Source organism: Puma concolor, chromosome A1 (assembly GCF_028749965.1).
Source record: "Puma concolor isolate L17-30 chromosome A1, mPumCon1.1.hap2, whole genome shotgun sequence".
Taxonomy (NCBI): Eukaryota; Metazoa; Chordata; class Mammalia; order Carnivora; family Felidae; genus Puma; species Puma concolor.
In genome coordinates, this window is record NC_141667.1 from 15,605,187 (window position 1) to 15,622,417 (window position 17,231).

Below are 17,231 nucleotides of genomic sequence, written 5' to 3' on the forward strand. Positions count from 1 at the left end.
ACAGGTACACTGTTAAATAAAAATATATTGTTAGAGGAGGTCATTGAGAGGACATGCCACGAGCTGACTGGCTAGCTGGACCTGGGCAATCAGAGGCTCTTCACCCCCTCCCTGTCCTTAGAATGTGGGTTCGGCTGGCCTTCTCTGCTCCCAGAATTTCCTCCAAGGACATAGCCTTGAAATAGGGAAGTAGCATTGAGACATATGGATGGCATATGTGCCTGAACCAGTTAAGGTCCCTCTATAAACGTTTTTAAGATTCTGGTGTGAGGGTAGTAATGTACTCATCTTGCAGCTACTCCAGACAAGCCTCCTATGTAAGTTTCCTTACTTATTCAACCTGCCACCTACCGATCTGGAGTAGCCTTTCTCTTTCTTCAGCCTCTCCCTGCCCTCTGGATACAGGGTCAGTTTCAGAATATGCCTGGGAAGTTCCCTAGGAACTTGCAAAGCAACATGTGGCAAGCTGGCCAGGAGACCAAAGAAATGGGCTTTGGGAATGTGGCATCTGTGGGGGAGAGTCTGAGTTGGCCATTGGCCTCCTCATGGAAAGGGTGGCCCCTACATCAGATGTTTGTGGACCACGATGTGAGTATGGGAACACCCTGAAAACACCAGCTGGTCTGATGCAATTGTTGGAAGAACTACACACAGCACACTGCAGCAAAGAAGAGAAATGCATGGCTGCCACAGTGGGCTCACCTGTACAATGGGCAGGTCAACACCCACCTATGCCCAACTAGAGGCTGAAGCTTGAGTTAGAAATCTGGAAGAAAAACTGTAGTTAGAGAAGGATGTTTCCTCCATCCATGGGGCAAATACCAAGTTGACCATTCACTTCTATGTGGGGAGGGGTGGTCCGTATATCAGATATGTGTGGATCTTGGTCTAAGTACAAGGATGCCTGAAACACCAGCTGGTCTAATTCACTTGCTGGAAGAAGTGCACTGAGCCAGGGAATGAAAGTACGTGGCCATGGGTTGGGCTGTCTTCTACTGTGGGCGGTTCGACTGGCCACCAATGCCCAAATGGAGGCTGAAGCTCATATAAAGAAGTTTAAAAATGAGTTACATTTAGCAAAGAAAAAAAAAAAAAAAACATAAGATGTCCACACACCTGATGACTCTGGGGCTGGAAGACAAGGTGGAGAGCAGGATAGTAAGTTAGAGAACTTAGCATGCCATTTTGCCAAGCTAGAAGGGTTCAAACTGCCATGGACTGAGACTTGGGCCCTTGTGACTAAGCCTGATTGGGATGCTAAGAAGTGGAATCCTGGGGAGAGTGATGAGAAAGAAGCAGAGGGGCTTATGGTGATTGACAGTGAAGTTGACAGAGCACCCCATGTTACCAGACCCCTGATACAAAGGACAGCAAAAGCACAGCAAAAGCAATCCCCGCTAGCAATACAGCCCCCAGTTCAGGAAACATCCAGGATGAGGGAATATACTCCCTTGAGCTTATTCACTCAGATGCCATGTCCCAGTAAAAGGCCAGGGAAATTTTAACAGTGTGATTGGTGCTGCTATGGGATATGGGAGGTGGTAATATTTCTCTGACCGAGCAGGAAGCACAGAAAATGAGCAACATCACCACACACTCTGCCCTCTGGCAGCACCTCCATGGTGCCTGGTGACTTCAAGGTCCTTATTCCCATATAGATCCGATCATTCTTTCCAGGAGGAAGCCTTGGCCCAATGAAGGGGATCACCTTGGGCAAGTTGGACCCTATAAATTCATAGAGTCAGTGTAGCAAATTCTTGGGGAGCTGGGAGTGAGAAAGACAGTCTAAGCTCCTGCCTTTGAAGGCCCTGATTGAGTCACATTCCTTACAAGAATGAGAGCCAAGATTCTCCAGTCTACCCTCATCACCTGCTATAAGACACTGATATCCACGCTAAGCTCGGTTATGGGACAAAACAACTGTGGGATGTTGGGCAATCCATTGCTGATCTGGCGGAATAGATGTGGGCTGTGGTAAAGGCTAGAGAAAAGGAGGAAGCTCAGAAATCCAAAGGACTATCCCAACTGGCTGTGAAGGGTCCAGCAAGAATAACCCAGAAGCAAATGTGGCATGATCTCATTCCTGAGGAATATTTCTGAACAGATAGTCTGAAAACCTAACACTATGTTGGTTGGCCTGTGGAAAGCCTTAATGCCTGAAATATAGTCTGATCATCCTCACCTGCCCCTGTCATCCCTGAAGTCCCACCTGCTCCAGCAGAAGCCCCAGGGACATAGTCCTATCCAGGGTGGGTGTCTCCCACATCCAGAGTATAGAATGCAGGCCAAGATTGTCTCCAAGTGAGGGCCATTGGAGATGATCAGAGGCCTTATGGTGAAGTCACTATTTACGGTCCTTAAGAAATAAAAAGTAATAGCAGTGGTGGAGACCGGGGCTGAATGTACTCTAATACAGAGTAACCTTCAGAAGTTTTCTGGCCCCCTCAGAGCCATCAGTGGAAAGAAGACAAAGTTATGGCTAGCAAGGTCCTTTTGACACTGAAAATTGGGCATACCTCGCTGGTAATGTGTGTGTTTTTTTTAAATCTCTGCAGTAACAGAGAACATATTGGACATTGATATCCTACAAGATCAAACTCTAAAAACTTCTGTTGGTGAACTGCACCTGCGGGTTAGAGTAATGAGGCCAGTGCTGAGGGGGAGAACCAACTGGAACCCAGTAACCCTGTCAAATAATATAAAGGGTCTGGGGGACATATCAGGAGACAAGGGGAAGTGTCCAAGAACTGCAACAACCTGGTCTGGATGATTAAAAAGACCCAGGAAGCTCATGGTGGATGACAGCGGACTACCAGGAACTAAACAAGGTAATTCCACTCCCCCGCATCTATGTGGCCTCGCCTGACATTGCCACCATCTTAGCTATGTTGGTCATGGTCCCAGGAGTGAACCATGTTGTGCTGGACTCAACAAATGTCTTTTCCATTATGCACTGAGTCACAAGATCAATTTGTCTTCACATGGGAGAGCAACAGTGAGCCTTTCGGGTGCTTCCCCAAGGTTACCTGCATAGCTCCACCATATGTCATGAGATGGCAGCCTGACACCTATCTCTGTTCTCTGTCCCCACATCAGTAAAATGTGGACCCGTTACACTGACAATATAATGTTTAACATGTAAAGAATGGCTTATGCCACAGGATACCTTTCAGGCTTTCCCGGAACATCTGAAAGGGAGAGGATGGTCAGTGAGCCCACAGAAAATTCAAGGCCCAGACACCACCAGGAAGTTTTGTTTGTCCCAGAAGCTGTGACTGATAAAGTGCAAGCCAGTCCAACACCTAAGAATGTGAAATAAGTGCAAGCCTTTGTAGGGATTTTCAAACCTGGGAGAATTGTAATGCCCACCTGGTATAGTGCCCACATCCCTATGCCACCTTGCAAAGAAAGGGCACATATAGGACTGAGGATCAGCACAGGAAACCAGCTCAGAGAAGAGGAAAATATTAACCGAATAGATTAAAGCTCTGGACACATCCTAGGCGAGGATGCCATTTGAGTTAGATGTTTCTGTGACTCCAGAAAGTATGGGTTGGGCACAGTGGCAGAAAAACGAAAGGGGAGAGTGCCCCTGGGACTTTGGTCTCAGCTCCGGAAGGGAGCAGAAACCCTAGGCCTTGATAGAGCAACAATTTCTAGCAGTGTGCACAGTACTTCTTTATGTAGAGCCTCTCATATAGCAGCCAGTGCAGCAGCCAACGGGCTGAGCTCAGAGCAGTCTGGCCGGTGATCACTCATAATGCCTGGCTGTTAACCTTATACACCGAGAGTTAGGCTGTTCTAAAAGGATTAGCCATCAGGCTTAGAAAATAGAAAGCTGAGGAGTGGATGATCATTCATTGGGGCAAGATATGTGGAAAGACGTATGGGTCCATCTGCAAGAGACTAAGGTAGTCCTCATTGTTTTTCATGTCCCAACTCATAAGGCACTGGACAGCCCCTGTTTATATTAGGAAGCTGATCCTTAGCTCAAGTATAAGCTCTGTCTACTGACCTTTAACTAGATATAGCAGATTGGATGGATAGAAAGAGTAGCCATCACAGTGCCCACATGAGATGGCATATTGCCAATGATGTTGGATCGCCCTTGAAGTACAGTGACTTGGTTAGTGCAGTAACAGCGCATGCTGTGTATTCTAAACAATGCCCGAGGCAACTGCCAAAAGAACCTGGGGCTGTTCGTCAGAGTTCCCAGCTGGTGAGGTATTGGCAAAGTGATTATATCGGCCCCTTCCCTCTGAGTGAGGTTTCTGAATATTCCTCGGCTGGTGTGGACACTACATCTGACCTACCCTGAGGTTTCCCCTGCCACTATGCAAACTACCTGCTACCATTAGGAGATTAAAGAAACTGAGTACTGTATATGGATAACCTTCGTAAAATAAATAGTGATTAGGAATCACATTTCAAAGGTCAAGACTAGGTAAAACAGCATGCCATAGAGGCAGTTCTATCTCTCGTATAACCCACAAGCAGCAGGGCTGGTAGAAAGGAAGAATGGAATATTAAAGAAGGAAATTAAATCGTTAACTGGTAAAGCCACCTTGGCCAGGTGGACAAAAGTACTGTCCTAGGCTTTACTACCTTTGAATGATGAACTAGTAGGGCCTGTTTGCCCCCTATGCCAAACTGGGGACCCTTTGAAGCACATAGCATCATAAAGGTATGGGAGACACAGGGAACAGCCACCGTCTCAATCCTCACCATGAATCCACACTGCTATGCTGCGGAGAGCACCAAATCTCATCACACCTGGAAAAGGAATTGTCGACTGGCATTTGCAATGGGATGTCCCGCCTGGTTGGGTGAGTTACTCTCAACCCCCGGAGAGAACTACTCAGTCCCCACTGACATGTTTTTATCCTGCTGCAAGCCAGACCTGTTGAAACACACTATACTTGAAATAAAATATGCACCATCAAAAGAGAGGAGAAGGTGGGGTACTGGTCTGGCATATCCTGCCCCCAGTCCATCTCTTCATGCCTGACAGTGCTGCCTCCCGCCGGCCAACATTGTTGGTATGAACAACTGGGTCAAATTCCTAAAGCTGCAGCCAGCCACATTATCTCTAAAAATCAGGCCATGAATGTAATTCTTATAGAAGGGGAAGAGTTTCCCATATAAGATTCAATCAAATGTGTCTTTCTGGCCTTAGACTTTGGCTGTTCCTGTGATGTCCCACCGCCTGATGGAAATACCTTTTCACAGTGGGTCCATTCATATGCCCAATAAAGAGATCTATCGACCTGCTGGGTATGTGGGCAACTGTTGCTTCTCTACAGCTCCTCAGGATTGCCATGGTGGGCATCGCCTCTCTAGTTAAGGGACCGGAAGGCCCTTAAGCAGTACATTAAAGAATAAACCAGGACTAGTACTCTTAGTTCATCTGATATTACCAATAATGATCTAGAAACATAGCCTGTAGGACATAGTATTAATAATACTGGGCATGAGTGTTGTTTTTCTGCCAGACAAACTATAAAGATGGTCCACCAAACTGCTGGTCAAAAAGGTGCTGGAAATACACTTGGAGCCGTGACTGGCTATACTCATGTTTGGGAATGGCTGATTCCATGTCATGGATATTTGGGCACCTGGGTATTCCTATGTTGGGAACAGAAAAATCCCTCTCAACAGATTCAGCCCAATTGTACCAGAAACATGGGACAGGATACCAGGTACCACTGAAACTGTGCATCATTCTGTCACATTAAGGGAGAGCGACTGATTTGGCACTGACTGGTTACACTGCCTAGGTATTTATTAGGTAGCACTAAATGGAATCCAGTTATTATGCGGCACAAAATGTGGCTTTCACCTGGGCAGCTGGTCCATCACACCCTGGTTTTTTTCCTAGGCACAAAGGTGAATTTGCCCCATAGTAAGAACAGCTGCCAAACTTTCTCCTTAGAGCCAGGTAGGCACATTCTGTGTTTCACTGGTATGATCATCTGGCCATCATCTTTGTTTCCTCCATTTGTTTAGAGGATGATAGAGCACAGACAGGAATCCTTACCAAATTTACTCATCAAGCCTTGAGTAATAGCCAACAAAGTCTGTCCTTGTTGAACACTGAAATGTTTCTAATGAGAAAAGCTGTCCCCCAAAACGGGATGGGCTCACAAAAAGACACCCATGCCATCATCCTAACAGAGTGTTGTGTGTTTATACATGATGAGCCTGTTAATGTATTATCTTTATTAAAACACATAAAGACACAGGTGAAGGCCATGACTGATGCCACCCCCAGCCCAGGGAACTAGAATAAATCAGTGGTTCAGATGCTGGATCTTGGCTGAAGACGCTGTCACTACTTTTGGAAATCATTGTCTTAATCTGTGTTTTCTTTTGCATATGCCTGTATAACTGCTGTAGCATCTGCCTCCAATGCAGCCAGATAGCTACCTCCACACTAACGAAACCCCTTGCTGACCACTCAGCGTGCATTTTAGAAAAGGGAGCTGGTGGAATTTTAAGAGCCAGTCACAAGGGAGTGGGAAGGTGGATTGTTGAAGAAGATTAAGGGGAAATGGCAGCCATTTGACCCTGGAGCTGGCCTAGAGCAACGGGGGACCACCCACCCCTGTCCTCATCCTTGGAATGTGACTTATGCTTGCCTTCCTTGCCCCCAGAAAAGTGCTCCACAGACATGGCCTTGAGATAGTAATGTGACCGGAAGGCCATATGAACAGTATATGTGACTGAATCCAGTTAAGACTTCTATATAAACTTCTAAGATTTGGAAGGCAGGTGCAGAAATCCACCCATCTTGCTGCCACCCAAGACAAGTCACACATGTAAGTTGCCTTGCTGGCTAAACCTGCTACCTACCCACATGTAGGAGCCTACCTCTTTCTTCAGTCTCTCTGTGCCCTCTGAATACAGTGCCTGTTTCACATTATGCCTGGGAAATTTCCTAGGAGCTTACAAACCAGCAGTGTGTTTTATGGTATTTTTCAAAAAAGAAAACAAAAACAAAAACAAAAAAACAAACAAAAGTATGAAAACAAAGACCTCTTACTCTGATGTAGAATTATACCAATAAATTACATCAAAACAAAAATAAAATTATCCCTTCTCTTTGTAGTAGAATAGTTGCCAGGATGGGTTTGTTCAGGTTGCCCGATCATGTGCTCATCCCTGATTGATCACAGAGGAACGTGATAGCAGCCATGTTGCTGACACCTTGATTGAAAGTTTACTAGAAGAGTATCTTCCTGAATGAAGGGTAAAAGTTTTGTAACAAATCGGGGGTAATGGTATACATGCATGGATGTGAGAGGGCAACGTGTTGGACAGCCAAATGATAATGGTGGTGTTTAGTCAAGTGACTTAACCTTCTTGGGTCAGAGCCAATAATCCATCTACACAGTTCTCCAAGAATGTAGACTGTCAACCACCGCCACTAATGACTGAAATAGTGGATTACCATAATGGAGAAACACTGCATTACAAATTAGGAAAAGAAACACTTCATGGAGACAAAGCACTGTTGCCTCAGATAAGCACAGTAAGTGCATATTCATGTTATGTCTATTCTCTTTAATAATAGGAAAGAACTCGAAAAGAATGCAGAGGTGGAGCCAGATAGGGACGGCAGGAAGGAGCGATACCCAGAGCATGACTGGAATGGAATTAATTGTTTCAGGGAAGCTAAGATTAAGAACTCCACGACTCTATGAATGTAAATGAGTATATAGGTACATATTTTATGATAGAATAACAGCTCAATTTTAACTGTAGAAAGAATAATTTAAATAGGACAGTAAAAGCGTTACATTTCCTCAGCTATTTAAAGTGCTTTCTGAGTCACCAGGCAGCACTGCACTTTGTATTTCCTGGAGGACAGAGCATATACTTGATGAAGGATCTTTCATTCACAGAGTAGTTGGCAAAGTTAATATTCTGGCTTTTAGGGAAAAAAAAAAGAGTCCAAAGATACTCTATCAACTAGGATAAGTAGATAGGGCCACCTACTCAATAACTCATTTGCCCCTCCTAATTATACACATGTATGTGTGTGTGAGTGTGTGTGTGTGTGTGTGTACGTGAATGTATGTATATATGTACAAACATATAGTTGAGGCCAAAATATCTTCTTCCAATATCAAAAGCATATTGTGCACTAAATAATACATTTCCATGGCTTTTAGTTTTTAAGACTGCTTTTCTTTTGTTATATTTGACTTTACATCTCATAGTCACAACATTGCCATGACTAGCAAATGGTCCTTTTTTATTGCTATAATCATTGAGGCTATACCATATGCTTTCTAACGGATGAACATGAAAAAAGTAAAACTAATCATTTAAATTAGTTTCAGGGATACTGTTCTTGGCATAGAATAGACTTCATGAATCTTTTGCAGCTATTTCAACTCATAATGTACCAGCTTCTATAGACTTAACTCTCAACCTACCCTATATTTTCTTGACCTTGAACACTTATTAACATTTTATGATTCTGGAATAGTACTTACTCTATAATGACCATACTCTTTTATGATCTATTATAATAATAGATTATACAATTATTTTACAGGATAATATATTAAAACCCTCTGAATTTTTAAAATGCTGTTGAGCAAAATGTGAATAGGTCTAACAAGGTAAAAGAAATGACCCAGTTACATTGGCTTAAACACTGGCTTAGCTCAACAAAAGGGATACCTGACTCAGCAAAATCCATCACCAAAATGACCCTCCTCTCCAGTCCTCCTGGATAGGCTATCCTCTATCTTCAGGCTGATAAGAGAAACTTGTATCTCTATTTCTGTGAAGAAACCATTCCCTCTTATCTCTAACCTAATAATTAACACACCGCCATAACACAAACATTGAATCTGTTTTGTTTTAAATATTTCATCGCAAAACAAATACCAAAGCCTCCTAACTGTACTTAGCCATTTTATATTACATGCGGCCATGAATATTGAACTTCAGTAATCCCTATGAAATAAGCATAAATCTTAGATATCAGATAAAAATCTTTTTGGGCTTCGTGATTTGGTTTCAAGAGAGTGAAATTAAGTAGGTTTGAAGCCCTCTCTGGAGAAAACAGAGCAATAAAGCTGTTAATCATGTTTGTGGCAAGCAGAAATGCAAAACCTCTAAAATTATCGGAAGACTTACATCTAGATGAGCATAAAGATGAAATAGATAGAGGTGCATAAAATATTCCAGGGACTTTTTACTATTATGTTCATTAGAGTTCCAGCTTAATGCATGCTTTATTGCCCAGAAATTCATTTCATTTGCATTTTAACTGGGTTTTAGTCAAGTTAATCCTTTTTCTTCCCTTGCTAAGAAACTATTCAGCAACTACAGCAAAATACTGAAAGAAGAGAAAGAAATTGAAACAGCCTACTTACACCAAAACTTAAATTTGTCATAGTTTACTGAAGAAAAGAGGTGTTAGGCCAAGTTCACTAGATCGCATTATTTTAACACCAAAGGGTATCTTGGGTATTATAGAGTTAGCTCTATTAGATGAGAAGCAATTATATTCATTTATGCTAAAGATTTAATGTCAAGGGAAATTTGGTAAAAATCAACATCTCATTTTTACAGGAGTGAAAACGATAAAGCAATCACATATTTAGAAGCATGCAATTAATTCTCACCACAAACTCCAATATGTAATACCATGCATCATTTAAACAGCCTTGTAAATAAAGACCAGTTTAACTTGTATTTTCAAAGGGTAAGCATTCAGTTCAGTAACAAGTTGTCCTAATAGAAAGAGAAAGCACTTTTTTTAACACACACACACACACAAAATAAATTTGTTTCCTAAATTCTAATGATTGTAAGGGCCACATGGAAATAAGACAGTTTTATCCATACGACAGTATATTGAAAAACAAAATGATGAAAACCTTAGTAAAATAGACCCTTGCAGGCAACAGACATATTGGCCAATCCCAAAGAAAAAGAAGGGTAAGAATAAGGAAAGCCAATAACATGGGGACAAAGTCTTCAGACAAAAGGAAACTTTTTTCATTATTTCTTTTGAAATAATTCGATAAGATAGAATACAGTATTTTGAGCAAAGCCATCTCATATATATTGAGAATCATCTCTAAATTTTCTTTTAATAACATTTTCTTTTAAGGCTTTGCTATTTCTCAAGGAAATCTCAAAATGTGTTTTCTCCCTCACTAAAATTTGAGAGCTAAAGTGCCTTGCTTGCTCTGGCTTACATATCTTGCTTACCTGCCACCATCATTTCAAGTTTGGGATGCCTTTTTGTGATGCTTGTTGACAGAAGATAGTCTGTTTGGAAGGGTTGCTGCTGTTAATTACTATTTTTGAAAGGAGTTTTTTTTTGAGCTGTCAATCATTTCAACTACTCAATAAATGTAGCTTGGTGGAAAACATTACATTTGTTTCAGGCTTCTCATTGCCTGAAGAAAATGGAACAAAATGATTTTGAATGATTAACTGATGCTAAACAGAAAGTCATGTTTTTCACCCTCTACCCCACCTGATTTATGCTAGTCATAAAAATAAAGAAGTTAAAAGAAAACGAAGCCAATCCCCAGAAGAGTTAAAATGATCTTCATGACCCAGTGGAATTCTAGCACATTCCTGATCATCAGGTAACACGGAGTCCTTATTCTAGCCCTAGGTCTATTCCTACTGAGAAGCTGGTGTAAATATCTATTTTTACCTAAATGAAAGTATCTCCAACTTAATATATGGAAAGATAAACTTCAAAGATTAATAATAGAATTTATTTAAAAATGTATTTATCTTTGCTAAAGTTTTTATGATACAGGAGTGAGTTCCACATAAATGTACGTAATCATCTTAGTAAGTAAAGCTAATTGTCAAAAAATTCTGATTTAAAGTAGCTTATAACTACATTACTCTAACATCAAGTTTGTTACACTTAAAATTTTATTTATATATTTATCTATCTAATCTATCATCTATTTGTCTATTTATAGGATTAACAATTTATATGAGTTTTTCATCTACCTTTTATTCTCAAATTTTATTTTATTCTTTATCCCATTTTCTCACAACTTCCTACAAAATGAAAACATGTTGGCTAATATCATCCTTATATATCTTTTCAACATAGGAAATTCAGGTGAATTTATAAGATAATAGTACTTCTTATGAGATAAGAGACAGAGAGACAAAGAGAGAGACAGAGACAGAGAAGAGGAACAAGTAAGTCAGAAATAAAAAAAAAAAAAGAATAGAAACAAATTATGCCAGCATTTGAACATGTAGATATAACAGACATATATCTACTTAAAAAACACCTTCAGAAACACATAAAAAAAGAAATAAAAAACCTGAATATGATAAGCCTATGGCAATTAAAGAAATTGTAGCAGTAATCAAACACACACATACAGCTTAGATGACCTCATCACTGAGTTTTATCAATCATTTAAGGTAAAAGTAATTCCAATATTTTACAAGTCCTTCTGGATAGCTGAAAAAGAGAAATCATGCTCCTGTCACTTTATAAAGCTAGCAAAAGCGTTTACGCCAGAAACTAAAAAGACAGTTTGAAATAAGATAATTACAGTATAATAACACTCATGAACAAATGTGAAAATAAACTCTAAAACTCCTGGCAACCAAATCCAACAATATATTCTAAATGCAGTACATTTTGGCTCAGGCCTATTAAATATCCATCATTACTGGTTTAATAACACCAATCTACTGTTAGAACTGGTGCAAGGTGGGGATGAACTTTTTTTTTCAGCTTTGGAGAAGTTTTTTTTCTTTTTCTTTAATATTTGCTCATTGATATTTGTGATAAATATTCTGATTCTTAAAATAATTGTATTGAAATAACCCAGCATACTGAAATATCATAAAAACAATTGCAGCTGAAGCTGAGACCATGCCCCAGGTCAAGAGTGGGGAGCTGCAGACGGTGGCTGGGACAAACGGACATGACCTTCACTGCACGAGGACAGAGAATTCCGAGATGAACGAAAATATCCGTCAACTCCAGGCTGACGTGGAGGGCCTCAAGGACCAGAGGGCTTCCCCGGAGGCAGTCATCACCATAGGGCATCCCCGGAGGCATGCGGAGCACCATAGGTTCAAGGATGCCGATGCCAAGCTGGCCAAATTGGAGTCCACCCTGCCTTGAGCCAAGCAGGACCTGGCCGGGCAGCCGTGCCAGTGCCAGGAGTTCATGAACATCAAGCTGGCCCTGAACATCAAGATCGTCACCTGTTGCAAGCTGCTGGCTGGCGAAGAGACCCTGCTGGAGTCTGGAAGAACATGAGGGTTCATACTATGACCAGACTAGTGGCTACCGAGGTGGGCTGGGCTCAGCCTACCGGGGCCTCATGAGCCCTGGACTCACCTATAGACTGAGCTCCTTCCAGACCGGCCCTGGCAGGGTCTCCAGTTCCTTCAGCTATGACAGCTCCTTCCAGGCTGTGGCTGTGAAGAAGATAGACACCCACGATGGGAAGCCGGTATCCGAGTCATCTGATATTCTGTCCAGGTGAATAGTCACTGTGGTCCCTCCCATCCTCCCTGTTCCTGGACGTGCCATAGAGCTTTGGGGGGAAGGAGGTATGCAGGGGTGCGTTGGGAAAAGGAGGCCCACCTGGGGCTCAGCCTCAGCCCTCAGCCTCCACTTGTGGGGAGTCTATTGCCCTGGGTACCCCTCTTGCCAATGCCCCCAACTAAAAGCCAATTCAAATGTCTTTTTCCAATTAAAGCCTAAGATGCTTCTGCCAACATCAACCTCCAATTTTTCCCTCCAAGTTTACCTTCCAAATGGAAGCTAGGGCATGACTCGATGTGTCATAGTATGCTTTTTATGGCAAAATTTGATTATGTATCAATTTGAAAAGCAAAATTTCCTTAGATGTAGAGATATTTCTGAATCAATATTTAATGATTTTTGAAAAGTAAAGTTCTTAATCGGTTTTTAAATCATAACAATACTCTTAAACCTAAAATGTTTCATGGCATAATTAAATAGAAAAAAAACCTATGTGGTTGGATTAATTACATAAATTTAACTCTAATATTATAGTCATGAAAAAGATAAGAGCAACATAAACTATAAAAATGTATATAATAGATTATTTCCCCCCCTGAAGAACCTTATGCAATGTAACCTTGAAGATTCTTTATATGGAAAACTATGAAAGTATTCAGTTTAAGAAGAATGAAAGTTATATGTTTTTTGATGATATTAAAAATGTTAAATCTCTTTCTATTTTAGGTTCAGAGAGAACTATTAGGATAGTTTCTGATCAGAAAGAATGACTGGCCCGTGATGCCGATCAGGAAAGCAGAAATTTAGCTAGGAATGGAATGTAGATTTCTCAATGCAGTCCATAGTTAATTCTTGAAACTGAGAATTTCAGAATTGATGATTTTTAACAGGCTTTGTTTTTGTGGTAGAGGTGAGGAGAGGAAACTGTACTACAGAGAGAAATAACAGTTGCCTCGGACTGGTTTTAAATCTGGTTCATCACTGCCTCTTTATTATATACCTAATTCTGTCCCATCTCTGTGTAATATATGGGTGGGAAGTACAGTGTAAAAATATGGGATTTTTTTTTAATTTTTTCAATGTTTATTTATTTTTGAGACAGAGAGAGACAGAGCATGAATGGAGGAGGGTCAGAGAGAGGGAGACACAGAATCTGAAACAGGCTCCAGGCTCTGAGCTGTCAGCACAGAGCCCGACGCGGGGCTCGAACTCAGGGACCGTGAGATCGTGACCTGAGCCGAAGTCGGCCGCTTAACCAACTGAGACACCCAGGCACCCCGGGTTTTTTAGAAGTTAAAGAGAAGATGCCTTGACATCTAGATAGTATTTAGTATTACTGTATGTAATCTTATGATTTCTTACATAAATAACTTAATTTCTCTAAACTGTGTGGCTTAGAATTTAATATATATCTCAATCAGGGAATACTTGAGTCCTTGGAAGAATTTCCTGGAGAATGTATTATAATACAAAAGAAAATGTAAAATCATGATAGCCAGAATAACAATATAGAATTGATATCACATTACCAACAGGACCTCACTTAAAAAACCATCTCAGATTTCTGTTTAGTACTATCACCTATATTTCTAGCCCTCAGTTTTCTGTGCACCTGTGCGACCCACATTTCTTGGTCCCTAGTAGTTAGTGAGGCACCTGCCCAGTACTTACCAATGGGCTGTAAGCAAAAGTAACCTGTGTCATTTTTAGGATGATTCACTTAAGAAAAAGTGTGAGCTAAGTTCTCTCTTAGGCTCCTGTGGTGTCCAAGAGTCCGTATTTCGAGGAGGGGCAATATGACAGAAGCATCTGAATTACGGGAGAAAAGTTGCCGTAAGTTACCAAACTCAGACTATGCTTGCCAAAAGTAAAAACTACACCTCTGCTGAATTAAGCCACTGATACTTGCTTTTGAAATATTACCTGGTCTAGCTTGACTAACATATTATTTATTTCAGTCTTCCAATTTGTTTTGCACACTCCTGGGTCCTCAAATATTTTAAGAATTAATATATCAAAGTAAGCATTAATTTTGTTACTAAGAGTATACTGTGCAAAGCATAGCTATCACAAAGTGCACTCCTTATAAAGGACCATGTTTATGATGGAACACCCAGAACAAATTATTGTCATGACACAACATCGTTTTCAGGTCTGTGGCCATTCCAGTGTTTACTGTGCTATAATGTATTTAACAACCTTGAATTAAATATCCTTCTCTACTCTTATATTTATTAGGATAGTTTCTGATCATTAATTATAAAAGTTTTCCATAATAGCAGCAGACTAACACGATGATTGTAACAATCCATACTACAAAAATACCATGGAATGTTCAATACATAAACTATATAAAGGATCTGCCTGTTACAGGTTTTGTATCTATCAATCTCCTCTCCATGGTATTTGCTCCGTCTTGAAATATTGTCATCCATTACTTGTCGCACACCTGCCTTCATGGGTAAGAGTGTTTTTATTCCTAGTACTCATCGCTCAGTGTCGAAAATACAGGGTCCCTGATTTTTAGTCATTAGTGTAAAAACACACAACTCTGGCCTGACAGTACTAAGTAAGCCTCTGGCGATGCTATCTTCTCTCTGAAAAATCATTAAGTTTGGCTCAGAATTTTAAAAGTGACTAAATTGTGCAACCATTTGGTGGTGAGAGCATTTCCAAATTTCCTGTGTAATAGATACAGAGATTCTACAGAAGCGGGAGTGCCATGAACAAATGTGCATATTTTATAGAAAAGCTAAGAAGAAGTTGGGCTAGATCATTACCATTGAAGTTTTATTTTTTGAAGAAAGAGACTGATTCTTTTGTCCTCAAAAGTGGAAAAGAAACAAAAACAAAAACAATGACAAATGATGATCAGGGTGGGTCCTGTAACTTGATAAATTCCATGGCCCCTTAACTAGAGTTTTGAGATGAAATATCAGGCTTCCCTAAACTTGTGAATATTATTTGCCTATCTTACATGAAAACACTGTCTCTTGTTTGAAAGTAGTAATATATATGATTAGAATGCATTCCATATTTGCTCATTCTCCCCATAGGGAAAAAAACAAGTTGGTGACAGTGTCTTAATTCTTTGGGCTTGTGCTAACCTCAGTGGCATGGCTCAATGGGAAAGCAATGAGAATAGGCCAGGGCTGGGGCTAACAACACTAATCTACTTTGGGGGCAAATCTTTAAGGGCTCAATGAATACAAGACAACAACTCATTTCTGGATAGGACAAAGTATTCTAAACAGGGAAACTCTTGGGATTATGCTTTGAACAAACCATCTAATGTCTGGTGGGGAGTATGGGAAACAATCTAATTTAGAGTGAATAGCCTGATGGGGTGCTTGGGTGGCTCAGTTGGTTAAGCATCCAACTTTGGCTCAGGTCATGATCTCACAGTACACGAGTTCGAGCCCTGTGTCGGGCTCTCTGCTGACAGCTCAGAGCCTAGAGCCTGCTTTGGATTCTGCGTCTCCTCTCTCTCTGCCCCTTCCCTGCTTGTATTCTGTTTGTCTCTCTTTCTCTCTCTCTCAAAAATAAAACATTAAAAAAAATAAAGTAAATGGCTTGGTAAAGGTGGACAGGACACCAGGAAAGATTGGATTAAAGAGATGACTTCAATTTCCACATAAGCCGAATGAATTAGAAAATCAAGCAAAACTTTGGTAAGAAAACAGATACAGAGTGCTAATATAACATTGGATATACTGATACATTTTTGAAATCATAAATTTAAATCAAGGCATGCTAAAATTATAAGCATAATCCTTTCAGTATTCCTCAGGATTGATTCAAGATTAATCCTAGTGCTGGACAAGTGAGTCTTGAGTTGTAGTGAAAAGATCTTCGTATGTAAAACAATCAATCAATAAATCACGACTTTTAAAATCTAGGTCATAGAAATTGATGGGTGAATTGGAAGTAGTATTTAAGTAAAACAAGTTCTAGAATGTGAAATAGCATGAAATTTCTAACTAAAACAGAAAATCAGAAGCTTGTTTATTTGTTTGTTTTTCAACAGCAAAATGGAATTCAGGTAAATTTTCTCAACTTCTAAGCTATGCCAGAAAATTAATGAGAGTTACCCACAAAGCTAGGCTTGTTTCATGACTCAATTTCCTTTGTATTCATTATTTAATTATTATCTATATTTTTATATCACACTTTTAGTTAAGTCATACCAATATATTCAAAAATATATTTAAGGTGACTTTGAAAAGCATATCAAGATAAAATAAAATTACCTACCATAAATCTAGATGCAGAGGAAGATGAATGAACAAACAAGGATTAACACAGTTGGGGCTTAAGAGGTGATATATAAGGGTGCCTCAGTAGCTCCGTTGGGTAAGCATCCAACTCTTGATTTCAGGTCATGATCTCATGGCTCCTGAGTCTGAGCCCTGCATTGGGCTCTGTGCTGACAGTTCAAAGCCTGCTTGGGATTCTCTCTTTTCCTCTCTCTCTTCCCCTCTCCCACTCACATTTTTCCTCTCTTTCTCTTTCTCAAAATAGACTTAAAAAAAGTTTAAAAAAAAAAGAGGTGATATATAGATCTAGGTACACTCAGTAGATGAATATCTTATATCTTAGCTCTAGGCTTTCTAGCAACCATCGCCTAAAATTTATAATTCATGCAGTTCACCATATTCATAAGATAAAAATAAATTTATATGCCCTATAGCATTATAGTTTCTTCAACTAAGAT

General features: G+C 40.3%; 1 pseudogene; it reads left to right on the plus strand.

Annotated features, from left to right (window-relative positions):
- The first annotated feature begins 4,742 nt into the window (after positions 1–4,742).
- Positions 4,743–12,515, plus strand: LOC112860422 (keratin, type II cytoskeletal 8-like; annotated as a pseudogene).
- Positions 12,516–17,231: the final 4,716 nt, after the last annotated feature.